We start from the raw sequence: 7,439 nt of genomic DNA on the forward strand, positions 1-7,439 counted from the left end.
ACTGGATCGTAGACTTCAAAAGTAAGTAGAAGAAAGTGCAACTTGAATGGCAGTTTTGTTGCCACTTTTTCAGTTATTGGTGTGTTTAAATATACACGTGTACTAGGTATGTAAATTGTTTTAGTGTGGTCAAGATCACACGTTTGCAAATCTCTGATTTAAAGGTTAGTAACAGAATTTTGCTCTAGTTTGCTTGAAGGTAATTTGGTTTGGGTTTTGAAAATCAGGCTTCTCATTTATTGAAATCCCTTCTGGCTTGAGTATTCCTATTGATGAGGGACTTTGATGCTGGGTGAGTGACTGCCAGTAACTCAGGAAAGTGGACTCCTTATAGAAGGACCAGTGCTTCATTCAAACAACTAAACAGGTGCTGAGTACCTACTGTGAGCCAAGGCCTGGGTTGGGCCCTGGGGATACAAAGGTGAGTATAAAATGGCCTCGGTCTTCAAGGAGTTCATCATTTAATTGGGAAGGTGGATACACAGTTTTTATGAATGAAAGAGTAAGAGTAGCCATGATATGGAAATATGGAGAAGGAAATGCTAACTTCCTGGTAGGATCCAAGATGGTTTCACCTTTCACCTGGGTTTTGAAGGATGAATAGGAGCTTGCCAGGCCAAAAAAGAAAGGAGAGGGCATATCTGATAGAGGGATTGGTATGCACAAAGGGCATTCATGAATAGGTAGGACATGTTCTGGTGCTGGAGAGTCAGTGGCTAGAAAGCACGATGCTGGGGAGACAAGATGGGAGATATTCCTATCATACCCCCTACCCCCCCACTCGCCTATCATTCTTGATTGCAAGGCTCCCTTGCCCTGGAGCCCCCCAGGAGCAGAGGATCTAGCAGGGAGCTGGATGGAACTATGTGTCTCCCTGCACGTATGTGTTCTTGTGTCTGCGCTCCTGGCCTGGGCCCAGCTGAGGTGGCAGGCAGCCCTTTTGCATTTGGTTTGTTTTGGCAGCTATGTCTTCAAGCCTATTTCTATTCCATGTTCTCTCACTGCTTGCCAGTGCGGCTTCCCTCAGTGGCAGGTTTATAGAAACAGCCCTTAGACATTGGAGGGTGTGGGGGCAGGTAGCTGGGTTATTAGTTCTGTCAGGCTTTTAACTGTGGTTTGCCTGGTAGGGTGGAAGGCCCTGAGGACACATGAACTGATTTGGATGTGCTGATGATTCTCCCAGGAGAGTCCCCACAGTATGTCCCAGCGAGGTCCTGGTGGTGGTGAGGAGTTGGGAGAGGAATGGTATGTTCTACATACTCTTTTTTGTTGTTAATCCTCACCCAAGGATAATTTTTTCCATAGATTTGGGGGGGGGGGCAGGGGGAGAGAGAGAAAGAAACATTGATGTGAGAGAGACATCAATTCGTTGCCTCCCGCATGCGCTCCAACCAGGGCCAGGAAACAAACCAGCAACCCAGGTACATGCCCTTGAGTGGGAATTGAACCTGCGACCCCTCAGTGTGCCGGCTGATGCTCTAACCACTGAGCAACAGTGGCCAGGGCCCACATACCCTTTTGAACCTATGGAGAAGTTAGACTAGAAGTATTTGTCTAATGTAGTTCTTTAGGGAAGAGATGTCCAACTGCACAGAGATTTGGAGTGAGGCTAAGGTTATCCCACCAAGAAAGAAGTCTGAAAATAACCACTTAAGACTTCATTTTCCTAATGGCATTATGGATGCTTTGTAATTTATGTTTTTTGGTTTAACCATGTTTTCTAGTTTTTCAATGACCATATATATTAATTTATAGTATTCACTCTCTTTTTAAATTGATTTTAGAGAGGAAGGGAGAGAAAGAGAAACATCAATTTGTTGTTTCACTTTGTGCATTTATTGGTTGATTCTTGCATGTGCCCTGATTGGAGACTGAACCCACAACCTTAACATATTGGTATGACACTAACCAATTGAACTACCTGGCCAGTGCCAAATTGTTTTTGTAGTAAGAAAATGTTAATTTTTTACAAAGCCTGTTCTTTTGCTCTGTTCTCTAGGTGGGGTGATCAGGGAGTTAGTCATCAAACTGACGAGATAACCTCAAGAAGTGATTTCATTGCCCAGTCCAGTAAGGAATAAATATCTGACTGATAGATGGATGGATGGGTGGATGCACAGGAAAACAGGTTGCTCTCTACTTTATAACAAGCCTCTGCTCCCTTGGAAAACATCAAATGTCTTGTCATTGGAAATATGCAAGCAGAGAGGGTGGACTTTCACCTTCACGAGCCCTCCTAGGCCCCTTCCAAGTCCATGAATTTTTTTTTTTTTTTAATATATCTGTTGATTTCAGAGAGACTAAGGGAGAGGGAGAGAGAGAGAGAAACTCTCTCATCACAGAATCAATGATAAGAGAGATTGATCAACTGCCTCCTGCATGCCTTCCACGGGGGATTGAGCCCACAACCCAGGCATGTGCCCTGACTGGCAATCGAACCCCGATTTCTTGGATCATAGGTTGATGTTCAACTGCTGAGCCATGCTGGCTGGGCCGTGAATATTGTCTGCTGCAAGAAAAATACACTTTCCTGAAAGTACTAAACTTATTTGCTGGTTCATGAAATAAGACATGAACAGAAGGGCTCACTTATATACAGATTAAGGATACCTGTGGGGTCAAACAGTAGGTTCTTGTAATTTACCAGTTCTCAGTGAACCATGGACAATTTGGGAAAATATTTGCTAAATTTGGATGTTTAAGTGTATGTCTAAGGCTGCTATGAACTTCCCTCTAGTAGATCTTGGCCTATATTCCTCCAAGTAGGAAGAGCCTATAGGATCACCCAGTAGAGTTCATGCAAAATCCTTCATCCTTGAGCCCCAAGTTAACAAAATGAAACTTTTGTATTCACAGTTGTACACCTGCAAAGGCCTTACATAGGAGAAAAACATTACTCCCAATGATATTGCCAATAGTGTTTTGTTTCATTTAGGACTAATTTTATTTTTGCTTGGATAGGAAAGTTACCCTGGCCAGTTTAGCAGCTCTGTCTTCTGATACGGGATGTGTGATGTGGGAAGGGGCTTAGGAATATTCAGTGATACTTGTGATCTAGAGTCCTAGGATGTGGGCTGACACTTTTCACAGAAACCTAACTGGAGGAAGTGGTTCTGGAGCTCCACGTGGAGGTAGTGGTGCTCTGGGTGCCCTACTTCAAGGACTCAAGTGTTTGGGGGATTCAAGAGACAACTAAGGAAGGTGGCCCCATAATGCTTGCCTAGGGTGGACCCAAAGGCCTCATTCAGTCCAAGGGCTTCGAGCTTCTTTGGGGACCCACATTGATGGCACAAGAAATTCCTGGTTGGCCCCAGGCTTTGAATAAACTAAGTTTGAGACTTGTCGTGATATCTGTGTCTTAACCCACCTCTAACTCCCACAGTGACACCATTTCGCTCAGTTGTGTTCAGGGGCAAGTTTCTCCCAAGTATAGTCAGTGTGCCCAGCTCCCCAGAGGGAACAGTGGAAGGTGCTGGAAGAAGGTGGAAGAATATGCTGGGGGCTTGTTCTCCAGGCCTCCTAAGTGAGAACAAATAGCAGGGATAATAAAGCAGAGTGTAGGAATAACAGCATTATTGATCACCCTATGCCAGGTATTACATAATCCCTTCATAGCCATGGGAAGTGATTACTATGATTTTCACCATCCCCGTTCTATAGAAACAAGGTTCAGAGATAAAGTCACAAGTCAAGTGCTAGCTAGTAAGTGGTGGAGCTCAGGCCACCAACCCGGGCTACCTTGTTTACTGAACAACCCCTTTGGGTCGCTAGGTCACAGTGCTGCTTGCCGAGAACAGAAACCTGGATTTGGTTTTCCTGGCTACTTTTGGCCAAGAAAGCAGCCCTTACATCAATTTCTCCAAATTGATCTTTGCACAGGACTTTCTTTCTCCAGCAGGGATCCCTTCTCCAGCATTCTTGCTCCCTTTCCAGTTCCCCAAGGGCCAGGAAGCCCTCCCCCACCCCATCCTCCAAGGTCCTCGGCCACCTCACTTCCCAGCACAGAAGGTCTTCTGGGCCACTAGCTGAACTCTTGAGTCAAGCCAAGAAGCAACTGCTTGGAAAGCAGGGTAGGAGAGGCCCAGAGGCCCCCCTCCTTATCCCCAACTCCAGGCAGCTGGGGCTTCGTGCTGCCTGGGGTCTGGGACAACTCAGGGGGGCTGTAAATTTGCTTCTTCTTGGATTTTCAATCTGAATTGGCTGCCAGGAAAACTTCATGGAACAGAGCCTGCCTCCGCCCCCGCCATCCTCTGGTCACAACCGTCCCTTTCCAGACCCTGCCTCAGTGGCTGCCTGCACAGGAAGTGGAGGGAGGCTTCATAAGCCCCCAAGACCCCAGAGCTAGGTTGTCTAGGCATGGCTCCGGGGATGGATGGTTTACTTACCCCCTCTAGGTCAATCCCTGGCTGAGGTATCTGGAGTGGAGGGACCACATAATGCAAGCCATATATAAGTGATAGCCATAAATGGGAAACATTTTAAGTGCCTCGTGAGTACCAAGGTGAACAAGACCTGTCAGACACTTTCCCTTTGCTCTCTTCTCTGACTAACAGGGCACTTTTGCTGCATGACTCCAGAGAGTACCATTCTCATCAGAGTCTCTACGAATGGCACCCCCTGGAGTTGTGCAGTGCTCAACCTTGACAGTTGCACATGGTGGCCCTGCCTGTGAGAGACCTAAGATGTGTAAGGATTTCGGCACAGAGGAAAGAGACAATTTCCTGCTGGGGAATCAGGGAAGGTTTTGTAGAGGAAGTAATGCTTGGGTTTGGTCTTTGAAGAACAGGGGAGAGAGTGTGGGAAGGTGATCATGTGGAAAGCACAGGGTGAGCAAAGGGCAGGAAGCTGAACACCATCTAACTGTGCTCATGTGATGAGCAAAGTGGGAGAATAGGCTGGAGAGGTAGGTGGATGGCGGAACACAGAGGGTCTTAGTTCTGAGGCAACTGGAAGCCATTGCAGGCTCCTGCTCAGGGGAGTGACTTGAATACTCAAATGAGGCTATTCAATAGGAAAATTAGTTTAGTGGCAGGGTTGGGGATTAACTGGAGGGGTCAGTGAAAAGACTCTGTGCAGTGGGCCTGGGACTGAGTCAGGACCATGCCAGAGCAATAGAAGCAGGAAGGTGGAGGGAGCACTGACAGGGGATGGTGGGCATTGGAGGGAGAGCCCAGGTAGCTTCCTGTTTTCTTCCTACTCCTCAGGGTCCCCTGATGAGGACAGATAGGTGGACCCTGCTGGGCAGTATCCAAGAGCACCTGGGTTGAAGTTGTCCTCCAAACCAGCCTCTGTCCTCCCAGCAGGATTACACAGTTTAGAGACTGGGTGTGGGGTGGACCAAGATCCTCTCCTCTACCCTCTCTCCCGAGCTGCAATCATAGCCTCTTCAAAAGCCACAGAGGATGAACCAGCACCACCCCTGTCCAGCAGGCCCCAGCACCCACAGGCTGTGCTCATGACCCATCTCCCTTCCTTTCTTGAAGGTGGGGGTCTCTGACAAGTTGCTGTCAGAGGGGAGGGAGGAGCAGGTCCCACAGCCCAAGAGGCTCTTCCTCTCCTCCCTCTCCTCGGGCTGTGTCTACGCTCACCGCCCCCATCTGTCCCTGGCCCCCTCTTCATGGTCAGGTCAGGGCAGTGACGCAGGAGTCAGGAGTTGAGGACTGGGAGAACAGAGCCTGGGGGTTGGGGGGTTCGGGAGAGAACACATGTGCGGACGTGTGTGGACGTGAGTGTGCATGTGCTTTTCTCACAGCTGGGATCTGGGAAGGGAGCAGAACCAGGTTCTGAGGTCCAAGAGGGGCTGGGAGTCTGCCTGGTGCTGAGAGGGAAACGGACCAGAGGGCATAGTGGGGCGTGCAGACCGACATCCAGTACACCAGGTTCGAGGAGGGCTCCCAAAGTAGGCTTGAGGTGAGCTGAGGGCAGGACAGCAGGGTGGGAGAGGTCCTCATTACTTTTGCCAGAAACATGCCGCCCCTCCACTCATCTTCCTGAACCCCTCTTTGATCATGTTCTCCTCTCCTTTATGGCTCCCTCCCTCACTTCATTCAGGTCTTCATTCATGTCACCTTCTCAGCATGCATCCCTGCCTGCCTGATCTAAAATTTCAACGTCTTCTAACACACCCAGTCCCCCTTCTGTGCCTGTTCTTTGTCTTTATTGCTGTTGGAGACCCTCTTTTATTCATATTTGTGCTTGTTGTCTGCTTCTCTACTAAAATGTCAGTTCCACCAGGGCAGGGACTCTTGTCTGTTTCATTCACTGCTCTATCCCCAAGTCCTGGCCAAGAGTAGGTATTTTTATATATATTTCTTGAATGAATAAGTATTCATTTCTTTCTTTCTTTCTTTTTTTTAAATATATCTTTATTGATTTCAGAGAGAGGAAAGGAGAGGGAGAGAGAGAGATAGAAACATCAATGATGAGAGAGTCATTGATCGGCTGCAGCCGGCAACCAGGGCATGTGCCCTGACCGGGAATCGAACCCTGATCGCCTGGATCCTAGGTCGATGCTTAACCACTGAGCCACACCCGGCCGGGCTCTTTTTTTTTTTTTTTTTTAATCCTCCCCTGAGGACATGTCTCCATTGATTTTTTTAGAGAGAGAGGATGGGAGAGAGCGAGAAAGACAGAGAGAAATATCTGAGAGAGAAACGTCGATCGTTTGCCTCCCATACATGCTCGACTGGGGATCAAGCCTGAAACCTAAATATGTGCCCTGACTTGGAATTGAACCCGCAACCTTTTTGTGTATGGGAAGACACTCCAACCAACTGAGCCACCCAGCCAGGGCTGAATATTCATTTTTTGAATGAAACAAATATTTCTTTTTTTTTTTTAATCCTTACCTGAGGATATTTTTTCCATTGCTTTTCAGAGAGAGTGGAAGAGAGAGAGAAACACATGGATTGGTTAACTCCCGCACTTGCCCTGACTAGGGCCAGGGATGGAGCCTGCAATGAGGTACAGGCCCTTGGCTGGAATCAAACCCGGGACACTTCAGTCCGCAGACTGACACTCTAACCACTTTGGCTTAGGGTGAAACAAATATTTCTTGAATGAATGAATGAACATTTCCCACTCTTTTCAAACAAAAGCCAAATTCCTTAGAGTGGCATTCAAGGCCCATCTTAGAACCTTACCCCTCCCTAACCAGCACTCTGGCCTGATCATCACTTCTCCTTTCCGCCTGACCCTCCTTTCACTTTGCTGAATTGGCCTCCCACACCCACCTCACATCTCTTCCCATTGAAACCCCACCTGCCCTTCAAGGCTGAGCTCACTGTCAACTCCCCATCAAAGCTTCCTCGACTTCCCCAGCTATAGAAGCTCTCCCTCTTCCAAACTCTTACAGCTCAGCTTTGTGCACTCCAGTCCTCACACACTGACCTGTGTACACCTCTTATCTCTACGGTAAGCTACTAATTCCATCTAGAAGA

The sequence above is a fragment of the Miniopterus natalensis genome, chromosome 3, assembly GCF_054644295.1.
Source record: "Miniopterus natalensis isolate mMinNat1 chromosome 3, mMinNat1.hap1, whole genome shotgun sequence".
Classification (NCBI taxonomy): domain Eukaryota; kingdom Metazoa; phylum Chordata; class Mammalia; order Chiroptera; family Miniopteridae; genus Miniopterus; species Miniopterus natalensis.